At 42.1% G+C, this 18889-nt stretch overlaps 1 long non-coding RNA gene across 1 annotated transcript; it reads right to left on the bottom strand.

Moving 5' to 3' along the window:
* Positions 1-9922: 9922 nt before the first annotated feature.
* Positions 9923-17863, bottom strand: LOC131575225 (uncharacterized). Its single transcript, XR_009276739.1, has 3 exons — positions 17732-17863; positions 15989-16086; positions 9923-10148 (listed from the first exon to the last, which is right to left on the bottom strand). It is a non-coding gene; the product is annotated as an uncharacterized LOC131575225 (long non-coding RNA).
* Between the last annotated feature and the right edge of the window lie 1026 nt (positions 17864-18889).

Below are 18889 nucleotides of genomic sequence, written 5' to 3'. Positions count from 1 at the left end.
GTTAGGAGAGATGGCTCAACCTTATGTGCCTATGAATGTTTCAAACATTCCTGTTCTCTCTACCAAAGGAATAGACACAAGGCTTGCATGAGATCTTCCATCTGTCACGTCCATACTGCAAAATCAGGCACAGTACCATGCAATTCTACACCCAGTGGTCTGCTGGAGTTTGAAAGTTTTCTCTCCTGCTACATTAATAATGTGACATGTCCCCATTAAAATAATAAATAAATAAATTTAAATGAAGGGAGCTATGGCTTATTTCTTTCAGCATGTCTTCAAGTGAACAGAATCCCTGGCTCCCCAGGCTGAGCTGTCACTACCTCCTTTTTGTTAAGGTCTCTTAACCACTTTTTTCATCCTTCCAGCTCATCTGAGAAAAGGACAAAACATTCTTACAATTGCCTGTGAACTCATAGACTGAGTGGCCTGTGGTAAGTCTGCTGCTCTGCTGTGAATTTCTGGTCTCTGAGACGTGGCCTGTGAGGCTGACTGCATTCAGGATACACCACCTTGTAGAGGAAGTGCTGCTTTGTTGGAAAAAATCATTCAGACATAAGAGTAGAGAAAAAAGTTGTAAAAGTTAAAGAAAGGTCCTCAAGGAACATCAGTACTGCCAGTATCTATGAGTTCAGTGTGTAGCCTCTTTTCTCAGCCCATTTGCTTTGGGCAAAACCATAATAATAATTCATCAGCTGAGGTAGGTAAGTGTGCTTATTAACATACCTATCTTAAAATACTTCTGTCATTAATAAAAAATCAAGTAAAAGCTGTAGGTCACCATAACTTCATCAGACTTCTCACCCACTCTTTTTCCATTTTGAATGACTGTGCAATTGACTGCAGTACAATTTGCTTCCTTGATTTTCCAAAAAAATTGCTTAATTTGGATTTTGCAGATCTTAGAAAACCAAATTGGTTTTTTTACTGTAATTATTTCCCTTTCTATTTCTTCATCTTTCACTTTATGGGATTTGTAGTTTGGTTTTGAATCCTGCTCTCCTGGTACCAACAGCATTTTCACATGGGCCAAAGCACTGGTTTATGGCTGTTCTCATCCAGCTTGGTTGAGCTGGCTAAAACGAAAAGAAATGCAGTTAAATTCTGAGGGATCAGGTTCTACCCACCTCTGACATATTATGTAACTTTTCATCCTTTGAGTAGTCTTACTGATTTCAGTGAAGAAGTTGTTATTGCAGAATATGAATAAGATGTCAGAATTTCATCCTAAATATTTCACTTTACAAAGGAAGCCATGATGCAAAAGAAAATACACCCTGAGCTGCAGCAGGATACAAAATTCGCAGTTACAATAAAAGCTGGGAAGCTTTTTTCTTCTTTGTGATGGTGCCCTCCTATTGAAAGTTTAATAAACAGAACTAGTTCTGTGTAAATGAAATGAAAGATGTTCATATATAAACTGCGAGTCTTGTAATCCCTACAGCACCACAAATAATTCAAAGAAGTCTTGAAGTGCCACGATAATGGCACAAGATGGTTATCTCTGTATTATTGGTTTTGTGTACATCAAAGGCTCTGTGGGAAAAAAATAATGTTGCATAAAAGACCAAACACATTTCTTTTTTTTAAAAAAGCAGACAATTAAAATTATCCAGAAGTTAAGGAAAATATGAACTAAAAATATTTTGCCTTTGAAAGTCTATATTACCCTTAAAACAATTTTATGGTGGATATTCTGGGCTCTGGTTTAACGTAAATGTGTGATTGAAAATCTTTGTAAGGATGTTAAGTGCACAGCTCTTAAGTTCTACAAACACAAAATTGATTTCAAAGGAATCAAGTGATGAGAATGGATGTCCATGAAACAAAAATAATGTATTCATAAAGGCCTTTTTCACCAGTCAAGACATAAAGAGACAACAACTGGACTTGTCACTTGCTTTTAAAAATGCTTAAATTAAAGGTTATGGGCAATGCTGAAAAAGGAAAGAAAGAAATATGGACCAGCTGTACCTGTGGTGTGATAACATTGCCTTCAGGACAGACAAGGCACTGATTAACTTTTATGTTGTAATTTTGGATGTACATGAAGTAAAGAGGATGTGGTGCTGAATGACTGTCCAAAAAGTGTACAGGGAAAAATCCACCTCGTACAGTGTCAGCAAAGCCTGGGGAGTGTGGGGAGGAAAGGGAAAGAGAGCACTTTACATAACTTTATAAAACAAATCACACAACTAGGAATGCCCTACACCAGTGGAGGCACAATACAGCAGGCAGAAGAGCTGCCCCCAGATGCTCTTAACCTCTTCCAAAATATTCAAAACCTTTCACAGATGTAGAAATTTGAGTTCCTGATGAGTCAGGGCCTCCTGATGCTTTGCACAGTCGCAGGAGCACTCCATGTGGAGGTGCAGTGGGATGGCCTTATTGATTATTGATATTTGATTATTTCTCCAATAATCAAACCACTGGACAAGGAGTGGGCAAAATCCTGAGAGTTTTGTGCCTGCCTTGTTGTGAGGCACAGAGCTGTGTGTTTGCCTTTGTCCCTTATGGTCATGGGGTCATACCCCCATGTCCATGCTGTGTCAGCAATGTGTGACAGGCTTTACTCCACACAGAGAGACACTGAACTATGGCATCCACTTATTTCCTGTCATGCCTTTAAATCAAGGCTAAATGAGGCGAAAAGCAAATAGATTTTCAGCCCTTGTAAACTCACAAGGCAAGCTGGATGGATAAACTAAGATGATTCACTGTCGTATATTATCCTGGGGTGTTAGAGTTGGCTGTATAATGGGTTCATGGCCATCTCAAAATGAGTGGGAAGGTGAATGCTTCCATTGTGATTACTTGGCTAAAAAAAAATGTGTCAGTAATCCCTCTTCTGCCCTTCTTCACCAATTAATTGCAGTATTTTAAGATTAACAATGGGAAAATGCTATGTACTTTTCAAGGAAAACTGACTGGGTTTTTATTCAGAGATAAATTACTTAGAAACAGAGGGAAAAATAATATTCTGTTGAAAATTGTTGCAGTCTGCAACCTCAGGATCTCGTCCAGAGAAGCAGCAGGGTTCTGGGGACCAGCATGGGACACCAACGAGACGGGCTCCCGTTCATGAAACCATTTATTCAGCATGAGAACAAACTCAGGTCCAGAACAGAGAGCCCCGAACAGAGGCACAGCAGGGGTTTTTGAGGGACAGAACCCCCGAGGGTTTACACCTTTGAGGGTGGAGTTCAGGGTCAGGGACCATTAGAAACACACCAAGGGAGAACCCCCCAGGGACTCAAACCCAATCAGAACTCCTGGGCCACCCTTCACAAGGGGTTTGGGGTGGGACAATGTAACTCTTTGTCTCCCTGAGGCCGCTGCAACATCTGCTCCTTTTTTATTTATTTTTTTATTTTTTTTTTTTTCAAATTTTAATTAGGAGCTTAAAATGTTTCCAAACATACACCTTAAAATCTCACCTCTTCCACAGAGCACCCACTTTGCTTTGTGGGACACCAATAGCTCAATAACAAAACACATTAAGCAAACAGAAAAAACAAAATTGAAAACAAACACTTAAATCTCGGACTACGCCAGGCAAATTAAACGGTGATGGTACTTAATGCAAACATAATATTTTTTTTTTGTTCAGTCTCTTCCACTTTAGGATTCTCTGTTAGGAAGGGTGCAGCTCTTAGATCTCCTCTTACGAGGGGCAGAATTCTTCGATCTCCAGCTTCGGCTCCGGCTCCCATGTGGGCGTCGCCTCTTTAGATGATCTCGGTGTAACACTGGCTTTTGGAGCTCGGTTACAGTTTCGATTTCCCCAGAGGAGGTGTTGCCCACGATGGCAAAGCACAGCCCCCAGGGGTGGAGCAGCTGAACAAAGGGGTGTGAGCGAAGCAGGAGTTACTGGGAGGTTCGGGAAGGGAAGGTTTGGGGCCGGAAAAGAAGGAGCAAGGCGGGAAACAAGGGATCCCAGACCGCGTGGCCGGCGCCATCTTGGGATGGGGGGGGGAGGCCGGGACGGACTTTCCCGGACAGGGAACGGGGAATATGGAAAGACAGGGGGTGAAGGAGGACACGGAACGGCGGGCAGACGGCAGCAGACCCGCATCACTCTGGATGTTCTCCGTCCCTTGCCTGCCTTCAGGAAAACAGGGGATGGGATGGCAGAGACACCGGGGTGAAAGGGAGTCGGCAGCAACCCCGAGCCATCTTAGCTTTTTTCACCCTTTGTCCTGCCCTTAGGAACAGAGGAAAGGGGAAGGTACAGGAAGGTATACACCAAAAAAGGAACTCCACAGAAGACAAAAACAGTCCACTGGAAGAGCCATACCGTCCATAATCGTCCATAATGTTGATATCGTCCATAGTGTTGATATCGTCCATAATCGTCCATAATGTTGATATCGTCCATAATGTTGATATCGTCCATAATCGTCCATAGTGTTAATAGAATCGTCCATAATGTTGATATCGTCCATAATACGTCTCGTTGGGTGATGTTAGGTGCTTGTCCCAGCGTCTGGTCTCGGCTCCCACACCTCCGTAATCCCTTTTCTTCCCCCATGCCCGAGGCACTCCCAACCCAGTCTCCCTGCCAGGTACTCTCGAGTCCTCGTTTCCAAGGCGGGGGTCTCGCCGGCTCTCAAGCCATCAGCCGGAGACTTACGAGGTGTCCATGGAGCCGGGTCCTGCTGTTCTCCTGGTGCTTCACTGGATGCCCGCATTCTCTCACCATTTGTTGCAGTCTGCAACCTCAGGATCTCGTCCAGAGAAGCAGCAGGGTTCTGGGGACCAGCATGAAACACCAACGAGACGGGCTCCCGTTCATGAAACCATTTATTCAGCATGAGAACAAACCCAGGTCCAGAACAGAGAGCCCCGAACAGAGGCACAGCAGGGGTTTTTGAGGGACAGAACCCCCGAGGGTTTACACCTTTGAGGGTGGAGTTCAGGGTCAGGGACCATTAGAAACACACCAAGGGAGAACCCCCCAGGGACTCAAACCCAATCAGAACTCCTGGGCCGCCCTTCACAAGGGGTTTGGGGTGGGACAATGTAACTCTTTGTCTCCCTGAGGCCGCTGCAACAGAAAATGACTCCTTAATGTCCATGTCCCTGTTGGGTCAGGTTAAAGGATGTATAGGCACACTTGCATAAAGAACTGGAGCTCTGCAAGGCTGTGACTGGAGGGGAATCTCAGCGTCCATCTGTGAAGCTAAAGGGAAAAACTGTAGGAAATTTCAGTTTACCTGCTTGGCTGGGATGAAAAGTTTTGAGAAAATAACCACAATGTATCTGCTAATGTGCCTGAAGACATCATCACACTGAGACAGCAGCTTAGGGTCACCTGGCATGCTCGCTTCTGTAGGATCCTAAATCTATAAGCATCTGTCCTCAAGTGTTGCAGTCAGCAACCTCAGGATCTCATCCAGGGAAGCAGCAGGATTCTGGGGACCAGCATGAAACACCAACGAGACGGGCTCCCGGTTCATGAAACCATTTATTCAGCACAGGAACAAAGTCAGCTCCAGAACAGAGAGCTCCAAACAGAGGCACAGCAGGGGTTTTTGAGGGACAGAACCGAGGGTTTACACCTTTGAGGGTGGAGTTCAGGGTCAGGGACTATTAGAAACACACCAAGGGAGAACCCCCCAGGGACTCAAACCCAATCAGAACTCCTGGGCCACCCTTCACAAGGGGTTTGGGGTAGGACAATGTAACTCTTTGTCTCCCTGAGGCCGCTGCCACACTCAAGGGCATTTAAGGAGCTGGTCCCCACCTTCCCTGGCAAATGGCTGTGTAAGGAAAGAGGAAGAGGAGGAAGGATGCAGGAACTGATTCTCTTGACAATGAGAATTACTCAGCTGCCACTTCTCACTTCTCAGGGTTCAGGATGTTTCTCCCAGCTGATCTTTATAATGAGTTTGAGGACCATTTCAGTGGGAAGGTATAATCACAACCCAAAAATAAGCTCATGGTCACAAAGTCATTGTTTAAATGTGGGCTGAACTGCTTATGAGGCTCAGCTGAAGTTGCATGTTGACGTCCAGCTCTGCTATTTGGTTCCTGGAGTACCCTTTGTACTGATCTGGCTGTGGTCCACTTGTTCTGGTGTGACTAAGGAGCTAAATTAACTTCTCAGGTAGACACAAGTAATGTTTTTCCCTCTTAATGCATCTTAGAGAACTCCTAGATTCATTATAGAAGTTGCTCTTTCATTCCTGGTCTCTACAGAAAAAAGGAAAAGAAAAAAGAAAGCTCAAAGCACTTTGGAAGACAATCTGTCCCCGTGTTCTATCTGCCTGTTCACAGGATCAGGAGGATCAGATAAACCTCCTGGCTTTTCCATTCTCCACTAATACAAAATTACAATGTGCTGACCATTTTTCCCTGTCATGTTTTGAGCAGTTTTGAATGAGGTAGATTAAAACCATTTCACTTATTTATAACAGTTGCAGTAAATTTTGGGATAAAGCAGGAGGCTGTTGGACAGCAGCATTTTGTTTCTTTCCCTCCTCAAGTTAGGGCTATGGAACATGGGGAGCTGATATTAGGTTCTGGCAATTTAAGTCTGTTTAGCAAGGTTCTTAATAATCTCTGCATGTATATCACAGAGAACCTTTTGCATATTGCTTTAAATAATTCAAATCTGCTCCAATATTGTATTAAATAATTCAAGAATCGGACAGGCTTTGTGATTAATGATGTGTACCTGGAATTTCTGCAAACACAGCAAGGAGTCAAAGTATGCTCTAGATACAAGTGTCCTGGCGCAAGATCCCATTTACTCCTTGCCAAGGCAATAGTAGAAAATTGGAAAAGCGCCTGCTACTCACTGGAAAACTGGCTGAGGCCAATGGTTAATGTGGCAGCTGCTGAAAGAGTTTGTTCTTTCTGACAGACAATACTAATTTGGCTGAGAACCTCTATTGTCTTCTGACTTCCATTTTAAATCTTCATGAATAGCATTGGTGCCTGATGTGAAAATTAAATGTAAGTATAAATATTTCTGCAGGAGCTGGATGTTTGTCCTTGTATTTTACCAGTCTTGATTTGAGAGCATGGAAAGGGTTTGCTTTGTAAAGCAAAGCACATGTGCTTATTTTGCATGTTAACTTAATCCTGAAGGGCTTGGAAGTTGCTCTTCTTCCCAGCTGTGCTTGGGTCTGTGATCATGAAAAGTACCTGGAAGTCTGTTGTCTTTCTCCATTTACAGGGAGATACAAGTGGAGCAGCATTATTAAGGCAAAAAACCCCTAAGTGCTAGAATTGCTGAGTTTTCACCCTGTTGACACAGCAACCACTTTTCCTTCTTAGTACAGATGAAACAATCCTGGTTTAGACAAGACTATCAAGAGTTTTGCCTAGTAAATGAATAGATTTCTGTAACCTGAATGTATTTATTGTTTAAGGGATTTCTCTAAGACACAAAGAAAATCAATGTTACATTGAGGTAGAAATAAAGCAAACAAATCCTCTTAAACAGCCTTTTTTAAAAAAAGTAAAGGATATACTAGTGAGCAGAATGGAATACCCAGCAAGGAGATTACAATTATCAGAATTATTGGAAATACTCTGTAGATATCTTTATGGGAGTCTGATATTGGACTCCCAGCCCAACCACCTCAGTGAGCAACCACTTTACAAACATCAAAAGGACCAGCTGATTTTATTGGGTTTTGGATATTTTCAATGAAAGACTCCACAGGGGATACACTGATATGTGTCCAGCTTTAATATTTAAACCCACATAAAATTTCTAGAGGAAGAGACAGAGAAATAAAGAGGGCTGCTGCTGTGGCAAATGCATTTGGCATGCCATGGCCAGTATATTCCCCTATATGTGCCTGCCTGCTCCAGCAGCAGCTGGTGGCCTAAGGGTCTTTTGGATAAGGTGAGGGACCAGACTGGATGAAACAAATTTTTACAGATGCTGCACAGGGAATATTGACATTAGATGCACAGGCTGGGGAGAAGGTTAGTGGGTTATTTCTTGTGGTTTATTCTGTTGTGGTCTCTGTTCTTGTTGGGGTTTTTGTTGTTTTGGGGTTTTTCTGATTGGTTTTTTTAAAGAATGTGCATCTCAGAAAGAATCTCAGGTATTTAAAGGCGGGGAAAAAGCCCAAGTTGTATCAAATGACTGATATCTAAAACAAAGCTCTGTATGCACATTTGCATTTAAATAGTAGAAGGTATTGGAAATTTCCTACACAAGTCTTTATTTCAGTGGTTTAGAGATCCATGTTACAATAAACTTCAGCATTTTTACATAGGCTGTCTGCAAAATGCTGTTCATTGTTTCCTAATAAAAGAAACCTCGGAAAGATGACCGATTAAGGTGTCTGTAAAAGTCTGAGGCATGAAGCATCTTCCTTAAATAAAAGGGAAATATGCTAATTTTCCATTCCTGCAGATTAATTGAAGAAGCCATAGTATTCTTTTCGTGTTTCAGGGCAGAGCAGGTGGGAAGGGAAGAGAGAGGATATTGCAGTTCGGCCACTTTTGGATTTTGATGGAGTCTGCCTTCTGTAAAGAATGAATGATTCAGCCACCCACACCCCATAACCATTTAAATTACAGTCTTCCTGTTATTATAAAGCAATGTCTCAAAGGAATAAATAAAGTTGACAAAAATAGTCTTCATAAGGGTTGACATTGATTACATCAGACTGAACTCCCTCACTCATGGGGCTCCTTCACCTTTAAATGTCATCATGAGATGACACCTGTCTATCCTGCTGTCATTCTGAACAGAGAATAAGTCTCTGTTCCCAGTGGCTTCTTTTCCTAGCAAGACCAATTCTAAGTCATAAAGCACAGGATGACAAGTCTTAAACCAGCACAAACTGAATGGCTTCTTATTACTCACCCTGTCTCATAGGAGGAGGGGGGAAACCGGTAAAGAGAGGAGTGAAGAGGAACTTCATGGCAGATAAATAAAAAAAAAAATAAAATGCTGGATGTTGGTTCTGTAAAATTAATTTCTGCAGAAAACCATGTAGGAGAATGAAGTGACAGATATTAGACAGAAATTCTTCCTGTGGGGGTGGTAAGGTACTGGCACAGGTTGCCCAGGGAAGTTGTGGACTCCCTATCCCTGGAAGTTCAAGGCCAGGTTGGATGGGGCTTTGAACAATCTGGCCAAGTGAAAGATGTCCCTGCCAATGGCAGGGGCATTGAAACCAGCTTTTTTAAGATTTTTTTTTTTTTAAGGTACCTTCTAACCCAAGTCATTCTGATTTTGTGACAGAAAACATTGTCACTGCAATGCTTTGGATTAATCAGCAGTGGTAATTCATAGCCAGCTGCTTATCAAGGACTACTGACCTTCTGGCTCTCTCCTTCATGAAACTGGTCTGCTGGCACTTTTTTTTTTAATTATTTTTTATTGTTGATTGTTCATCTTGCAAGATAACAGGCTTAGAAGACCACAGGTACTTCCATATCAAGTGAAATCAAAGGCCTAACTAGCCATGAAGGAAACAGCCTGGTGAGAAGCCACGTCATGGCCAGCCTCTGTGACATGGCTCATCTGAAACAGAGATGAGAATGATATTCAGCTTTTCTGAACAAACCCAGAACTTTTTTCCTTAGTCAGAAAATAATTTATTTCCTGATGACTTCCAGTTTCATTAAATTTCTAGCATTGAGGAAAAAAAAAACATTCCAAAATGTGATTGTTCACTGGAACAGATTTTTTCCTATTTTTGCTGCAGTTTTTCCTATTTTTGCTGCAGTTCATATTTCATTGCAGTACAATAAATTGACATAGTTCCCTCATGCCTCTTTCTCTTAGAGGGTGCCTCAGATATTAACAGTTCATTTGCCACAGAGCAGCTTAACTGGCCTCCCCTGCCCAACAGCACAAAAGGGAATGGTTATGGATAGTCTGTGATACAAACTGATATCCCCTAAGGGCAGCATATACATTTAAAATTTAATTCCTATGGCTTATTTCTTGCTATTAGAATGGTGCTCTGTGCTGGTAGGAAATCCTAATTCTGGTCCCATATGGACAGCTCAGATAAAGTGCCTGCCTGTCCATGCTCCTTTTGTCCTGTGCACAGCAAGTTGGGCAGGGCAAGGAACAGCCTCAGTACCGTGGGCATGGCAGGGAAGGGAACAAACACACTTCAGGCTCACACTTCAAAGGTGCTGCCAGGCTCAGTGTGGTCATGATGCTGTAAAAAAAAAACCAAAACACATTTAAATAGACATGCCTACACAAATTCACAAAGAATACTGCATCCATTAGCTCATGGAATACTTCAGACTTCCATGATGTGGATTTTTGCTATTATCCATTCCCTTTCCCTGTGTGTCATTTCACTTTTTTGAAGCATTGAAGGTGCATTGCAATCCAGATTCTCCAATTCAGAAAGTGTATATGTATAAATGAAAGAGGGAACTAGTTGCTTTGAGCTACTTCCAAATCTAAATTAAGTTGCACTTATCAAATAACGTGTTCAACAGCAGCAGGAGCACCTTGTTCATATTTTGTGTGTATTAAAAAAGAGCCTTCCCCATTTTGTTCTAATAACATGCTATTCAATACCTTCTGGTAAGAATACAAAGGATTAAAATGGTTTTACATCTCTCCCAGCTCCTCAAGCAGCTGTGCTATGCTGCAGCTGCACACATTGCTCAGACAAGATATAGCAGCAGGTAATTCTGCAGTTATTGGCCCACAACATAACTGGTATCCAGCAATCCCCTGGTTAGTCTGGCTTTTAGAGGAGAAGCAAAATCCTCTAAGCTAAGTCCTCCTAAGAAAAAGGAAACAAGCCTATTTTATTAAACAAATATATTTGACAATAGGATTATCTGAGTTTCTAAACTTAGCATCCTGCCTTTCTCAGAAAGGCACTAAGCACACCTAATTAACACTATAAAAGAAACTAAACATATTGGTTGGGTACTAAGATTTTCTTTGCACTGGTTGTGTTGTCATGACTAAATAAAAAGGACTGATGTCTGGCTTTAAAAATGGAGGAGGGAGAGGAGGTATGGTGGGAGAAAGGAATTACCCATTGATTTATTCTTTTACTTAACAGCAAAGAGGAATGAGCAATTTAAGGTCAGCAGCATATTGTTCAGCTGGCCTCAGATCCTGCAAAATTACCAGCACTGTGTGTTGCAATAAATTGCATGCTTTTGTCATCCCTGTTTGTTTGAAATATGTGTGAAATGAAGAGGGAAATAGCTAAAACCAGCACTAAGGACTGCCCTGATCTGCCTAGAAGGTGAATGGAGACAAAATAATCTGTTTTATTGTTGATAGGGGAGCCCCTCTAATGCACGATCAGTCCCACAGCTTTTGTAGCTGCTTCATTCCCCAGCACCAGGGGCACACACAGCCAGGTGGGTCAGGAGCGTTCCTGGAAATTCCAGCAAAACCACTCCTCCCATTTCTCTCCCCCTGTACCCCAGTGATCCACCCCAAAGGGCGCATGTTTGATTCTGCACAAGGTCTGTGTGCTGTCCTTGTAGTGCTGCAGGCTGCCCAGCCATCATGCCTGCATTTGCTCTAACAGTCTCTAAAGAACTCATCCCCTGCAAAAGGGACAAATTAAACTCAGAGGTGTGGCTCAGCCAAGGCACTGCATCACACAGTGAGCACCTTACTGACAATCCAAGTAACTTTTCAGACTAATGACTCTCTCATCAGTGCAGGAAAACAGGTCCTATTGCTCCAGAAGGTCATACTGGCCTTTATTTTTCTCCTGGTGATGTAAGCACTGATTATAGTGCAGTATCCAAGACAGGTAATTCATGTCAAAAGGTGGAGAAAGTGGCTTTGCTTATTGATGTGTTGTCATCACAACATTCAGCCTTTCTGTTCATAGCTATTCATGTGAGTTACAGCAAACAGGGCCTGTGCCTGGCATTAACCTGCTCCCCAGGCAGCTATTATTCAAAATGCACAATGGCCTGCAGGACACCAAGAGATTTGCCATTGCTCTGTTGACCAGATGCAGCCTTGTACTGCACTGTGTGATGAAGTAGTGTCAAAATGGCATCCCAGGCCGTTCTGGAAAAGTCAGAAAGCCACAGCTTGGACAGTGCACTCTGCTGAGTCAAGAACTGCCCGGGTGGCTGGGCCCAGAGAGTGGTGGTGCCCCAGGGATCAGTACTGGGCCCAGTCCTGTTCAATACCTTCACTGATGATCTGGGTGAGGGGAGTGAGTGTACTTCCCGTAAATTTGCAGACAACAGCAAGTTGGGTGGGAATGTCAATCTTTTAGAGGCTAGGAGGGCTCTGTAGAGGGATCTGGAAAGATCTGGAGTGATGGAATGAGACCAACTGTATGAAGCTCTTCAAGGCCAAGTCCAGGTCCTGCCCTCGTGTCCCGAGAAGTCCCTGCAGCTCCAGGCTGGGAGCAGAGGGGCAGGAAAGCTCCCAGCAGGAAAGGCCCTGGGGTGCTGGCTGACAGTGGCCAAGTGTGAGCCAGAGTGTGCCCAGGTGGGCAAGAGGGCCAAGAAGCCCAGTGGCATCGTGGCCAGCACTGGTGTGGCCAGCAGGACCGAAGCAGTGATTGTCCCTCTGTGCTGGGCATGGGTGAGCCACACCTTGAGTGCTCTGTTCACTTTTGGGCCCCTCAGCTCAGGCTGGAAGAGGTCCAGAGAAGGGCAATGAAGCTGGGGAAGGGTCTGGAGCACAAGATTTCTGAGGGATAGTGGAGACAGCTGTGGCTGTTTAGCCTGGAGGAAAGGGTCTGGGGAGACCTTATCACTCTCTACAACTCACTGACAGAAGAGTGTGGCCAGATGAGATCAGCCTCTTTTATTTTTACCAAGTAACAATAGGACAGCAGGAAATGGCATCAAAATGTGCCATGGGTAGTTTAGATTGGATATTAGGATACTTTTCTTCCCCATAGGTTGTTAAACAATTGATTAGACTACTCAGGGAAGGACTGGAATCACTGGAGATCCCTGGAGATATTTAAGATATATAGATGTGGCACTTGGGGAGATGCCTCAGTTGTGGACTTGGCAGTGCTGGGTTAACAGTTGGACTCAATGATCTTAAGGATCTTTTCCAACATAAATGATCCTATGACTCCATGTTCATGCTTGCCCTTCCTTTGCATATTCTTACTTTATGGGCACTGTAGCCCCTAACAAAGGAAGTACCATGAAGCTCCCCATTTTTCATTTGGGCTTCACCAGACAATGAGATTAAGCCACCCTACTGCTGCAGCTCAACAAATTGGGCAGCAGTGTGAGCTACAAGGTATTATGGAAGGACTGGAAATTGCTGTTTGTTGTTCCTGATCCTCTGCCAGCAATTCCTTCAGTCTCATACTGCTTCTGTGTAGGAAAGTATTTTATCCCAGCTCAGCCATGGGAAAGGCAGGAAATATCCTTCATGTTATTTAGCCTTGCTTTAAAGAAAATAATTATAGTTTTTACAGTGTGTCTTTGATTCTCTGTGTAGAAAAATATTTTTCTTCACTTCCATTTTACTAATCAATACATTGTCTCTCAGAGGACACAACCAGACTCAATGGAGCTTTCTGTGCTGGCCCTACAGAGGCACTGGGATCTCCATGTGCCTTCTCAACTCCAAACTCACACTAAGAGCGAGGGAAGTGGGGAACCCAGAGCTAGGTTTGCCACACAAGTTTTGGTCATTACTAAAGGCCATTCCTCAGATACCAGTATTCACCCAGTCCTTGGATTTGTGCTCACACACACACCTACCCTTTGTTACTGTTGGAGATAGAGGCTGTGGACCCTTGCCACTGTAAGGATTACACTTCTGTGTTGCTTGTAGCAGGACAGGCAGGAGAGGATCAGAGCTCAGGAGGAGCCTGTGTGTAATGGCCAGCTGTTTTTATTTTAGATAGCATCCTTTCATGGCTTTTCTAGACAAATAACAATATTCCAAATCTCTCAACAGACAGAAGAAGTCATTGCATCCCTGCAACTGAATTTGGTGGGCTGCTGCACCCTTCTACCAATTCCTGCAGGGATGGGAGGAGCTGACTGCCCCAGGAGCCATTGTCTCACCAACATACACAGCACTTTGTGCAGCATCAAACATCCTCTGCAGGGACTTATCCAGAGTCCTTGATTTCCTGGATTGTGCTTCTGACCTGGGCAAACCCCAAATTCAGCAGGACACAAGGTCTCCAGCCTTGCACAGAGCAAGGGGCAGCCACCTCTAATGGAAACAAGGTGCTGCCCATCAGCAACCTCCAACTACCCTGGCCACAGCTTCTAATGATGCATTTAACTCACATAAACATTGAAAGTTTCCCCAAAGATGCTTATGATATTAGGCATGTACATTCATGGATCTGTGACACTGCCCTCATCTTCCAGATATCTTCCGCTAAAGAAAAACTCCACAGTGTCATCCACAGTTTTGGAGGTCCAGAGGGAGCTCTTCTAAGGCTACACAAAGTGTTTTGCACAGCTCCACTCACTCAAAATGCCACTTCTGTAACTGACAGACCTCTGAAAGCAGCTTTTAATTTTCAGCAATAGGACCGCTTTTCAAAGATTCTAAGAATTTTGTGCATTTTACAGTGAAAGGATATTTATTGCCACTTTTATGTGTAAGCTGACTACAGCTCCATATTACTTGGGGTATAAAGCAGATGAGCAAAAGGCCTTTAAACTAGTGTTGTTGCACTTCTGATCTTGATTGATGTTGACACCAATTAGCAGAAAAGGAATCTTCCAGATAAAGGAAAAGAAGATTTTATTAAGCCCTAAATGCCAAGAGTCAGAATTCAATGCAAAATTCATTAGTGCTTATGGCAGGAGTTCTACCAGCTATTGCCACAGGGTTAAAGGGAAATAAAAATTACATAAATAGGATTTTCAGGACTTTTAAATCCTAGCTTGAACAGTAAACTTGTTTAGGTGATTTCAGCTTGCTGTTTTATACCCCAACACATAAAGGCTGTTCTGGTACACTCACTAGCTTTAATCAAGGCAACTTCTATTGAAATCAGTTGGATTCCTCTAAATAAAGAGATAAATAGAGGTCATATTTTTTCAATCAGTTCTAAATCTATTTTCATAAATACAACATTCATCAAGTAAAGGAAGAGATGTTCAAATAATATAAATATAATTTTAAATGTATAAATCTATAAATACATACATGTGCATATATGTGTATATATGTGTGTATATATATATATATGGGATCAAAGTCTGATTTAAAATTTCCATTTCGTGTACAGTGACACAAAAATAATGATACTTGCCTTTGCAGACTTTTACCCTTAAACAGTTGCTCAGAAAAATAAAGGAGCTTTGCAAGTTTCCTGATGTTGTATCACGAATAAATCCCAGTTTAACAAAGCTCAAAAACAACATTTGAAAGCTTTATAAAAACAAAGATCAAATATGCATTTTAGAACTAGAAATTAAATAGTTTGTACAGTTTGGAGTCTGGAGAACTTTGAATGGCTGCTCTGGAAGAGAAATGCCACAGCTGCCTGTTATTCTAACTCACAACTCTTATAGGAACTCTGTTTTGTAACAGGAGCAAATACTTGGGCAAGTGGAGGCAGTTCCTTCCTAAGGCTTCTATTCACAGCACTCAGAAATTTTCTTGAGTATTTATGTCTCTCCATGTTCACTACATCATTTTTTGCCGTTTAACACTAAGGTCTTCAGCTTGGTGAAGGAAAATCATAGGTCCCAGTTCCCAAATAGCAGGCACTGCCTGAGTGGAAACACACCACAGGTGTTCATTCCTCTCTGTTTGCAGGGTATCTGCTCTTTCAGTTCAAAGGACTGAACACACACACACACACTCAAATTTCATGCAATTCAATTTAGCCAATGATAACTCAATTTTAACATGTCCTGAGACATGTTCTTCCACTGGCAGAGGATCCTGATGACCATCAGTTTACATCTACTTGTCAGAAGCCCCAGGGGAAATGTTGACTCTGAATTTTCCTTCCAGTCTCATTTGCTGCATCAAATGTCATCAGTGCTTTAGACAGAAGCATCCTAGACTTGTAGCTAGAAAGTTATTGCCATTTCTTACTTGCTGTGCACATTACAGATTTGGTCTGTACATCTCTCATCTTTCAGGGTTAAGCAGTGCAGCTTTCTGTTTCATTATACTGGGGTAGTGCTGTTCACCTGAAAAGGTTTAAACCAACACAGATTTATTTTAAAAATCAAAGCATCCCTTTCTTGTCTTTACATCATTTGCTCCTGCCCTGCAACTCTTCTCCCTTCTTTAGCACATGCCTGTTGTACCCTGCTGCTTAGGGCAGGAGTTCACCTTCCTGTAGATTTGAGCAACATGCAACATAGTGAGAGCTTTGCTCTCTGACTGAGGCTAAACGCTGGTTTTGTTATTTAAAAACCTTTGCAGGTTGCTTATTAAAAACAAACAAACAAACAAACAAACAAACATAAAAAGCCAAAACACAACCAATCAAAAAAAAAAAAAAAACACATAAAGAAAACCCCAAAAAAAAACCCTTCCAAAACCAACCAACCAAAAAAACCCAACAAACAATCATAAAAAACTAAACAGAGACAAAACTGGGCTTCATTATTAAACCACATGTTCTGAATATTGATGAGCCTGGAAACTCTGATTAGAAAAAAGAGAATGACTCTAGAAATGGGGATATGGGATTTTATGGAACATGTTTTGTAGACCTCTACTCTTACCTAATACTATATTGCATCAGTTTCTTCTCAGTCCTTTTAAAACAAGTTATGCTCTCATAGTATTTACCTGTTCTGTGAACAAAGATGGATTTCTGCTCATTGATGGCTGTTATCTCAGCCATTGTACTTGTAGTTCATCAATTTATAATAGCAAACCTTCCTCAACTAAACATTTAAATGTGGAGAGAAAGAGCTCCTGTTCAGGGAGTAAAACCCATTTACAAAATCTCAGAGCCAGAGCCAAATGCCACCAGCTTCCATCAGTCCTTCAACAGCAAGTGACACTTTGCAGAAAGCTGTCCCCTCTTTTAAAGGATCTCAGCAGCTAAAAAATGAGGAGACTGCCCAAGACTTAGAGACTGTGAATGCTGCCTGTGTCTGTACATACCAATCAAAAAAGCAACTGTGAAAGCCATTATGAATTGTTTCAGCTACTGTATCTCTAGAATGATCTCTCCTGTGTTCACAGAACTGTGGGGGAATGTTTGAGAAACCAGCAGATTAAGGGTATTTTTGTTCTCTTTCTGTTGCTTCTTGATGAGGAAAATATTGGAAAAAAATGTGCCATGGAAGTAGAGCTTGTGAAACCCTCGCTGTGAAACAACTCTGCTGGAGAACTCCTTGGAGGACCAGAGAAGGGCATTTAGAAATTTGAAATAATGAAGTGTTGACTCAGTCACACAATAGATATACTCTCCGTTGATTAATAAAATAAGAAAGAATTCTTGGTTAAAAACCTGTTTGTAGGGAACCTGTTTCAGTCTTATGCATAGATTGTCTTAGTTCTTCCTCCATTGCAAACAGAGATGACAAGATTTCATGGGGTTTCAAATTTGCAGTATATCAACAAGAATATTTTTAATCAAAGATGCAGTGGCAAGGCAAAATTTAGAATTCTGCCCCTTTTCTCACTCTGGATTTACCTGAAGCAGCCATGTAGAGAATAGAAAATGGAATAATCTTTATAGATATTTATCTGTAACAGGACCCCAACAGAAATGTTTTCATTGCTGTCCCTGTCAGATTCTGTGAATCCACAAATCCTGCTAAATACCTAATATCACAGCCCAAGGTGTGTCTAGATGTGCAAGCTGTCACTTACCTATAAAAGGCTTCTTACCAGGACCAGCACTGACAATCATATCTGCAAATGCTGAAGGCCCCTCAGCTGTCAAAGAAGGAGTCATCGTCCTGCTGTGTGATAAATGTAACTGCCAGGTGTTATGTCCACAAGCACAATGTAAGGGGATAAACATCCAGGTCACTAAGAATCAACCTGACCAGAGGAAAAAAACATGTGAGAAAAAGAGTAGGGTTATAGTTAATCCTGATCCTGTTGTCATTGTCAGTAGGGGACATCAGGAGTCTACCCAGAGGTGTCAGCAGCATTTCCATTACTTCTATCTATATGTCACCACACCAAGTGGTCAGTTTTGATGGTGGTCAAATGTGAGGCACTGGAAGTAAACTTTACAGCTACTGGTTCACCTGATGCTTCAACACCAGCCATGATGTGTGGAAGTGATAGAAATATGGTCCTATGCATACTTTGGATCAAGTCTGTGATCCAAAATGTTGTCAGCCAGGACTGACAAAATAAGTAAAACAATCTGTATCAGGCCTCTGTCATCAGCACCACTGCTAGATAGAGAGAAGATAATACAATAGATCCCATTGACTTGTTTAACATCTTCCAAAAACCATAGAAACTTTTAGTATCTGTGTTATCCTGTGGCAGGGAGCTCCACAGCTTAGCTGGGAACTGTGCAAATTGTGGGATATAAAAAATACAAACAGGATTTTCTTGACCTGTAAAACAGCTTATTAAGTGAGGATATTTTTCCTGAACTGACAGAAATGGAAGTCATGCTCCAGAAAACATGTAGGCATAATCCACAGCAGCAGAAAAACACCAGCAATTAGTCAGAACCCCTCTATTGACTGACAAGAGGTAGACATATACTATCAATGCAGACCAATCTTCTGAGCACTCAAAGTGTGTAAATTCAACCGAAAGTGTAAATTGTACAGTAAGTGACAAGAATTTCAGAACATTGATTACTTTGAGACAGTCATTTGAGGAATGAATTTTTTCAAGAAATATAAAACTGCTGGTCCTGATGGCATCTGACAACTGAGTAGATAAAATACTTTGGTTGAATGACAAATATCTGACTACTCCAACCATTTACTGTGCATGACTGTCAGTGTGTTTGTGCTTGTATCTCATAGCACTCCAAAAATCAGAGAAAGATGCTTC

The sequence above is a fragment of the Poecile atricapillus genome, chromosome 2 (assembly GCF_030490865.1).
Source record: "Poecile atricapillus isolate bPoeAtr1 chromosome 2, bPoeAtr1.hap1, whole genome shotgun sequence".
NCBI classification, from domain to species: domain Eukaryota; kingdom Metazoa; phylum Chordata; class Aves; order Passeriformes; family Paridae; genus Poecile; species Poecile atricapillus.
This window is presented reverse-complemented; position numbering and strand designations above follow the sequence as displayed.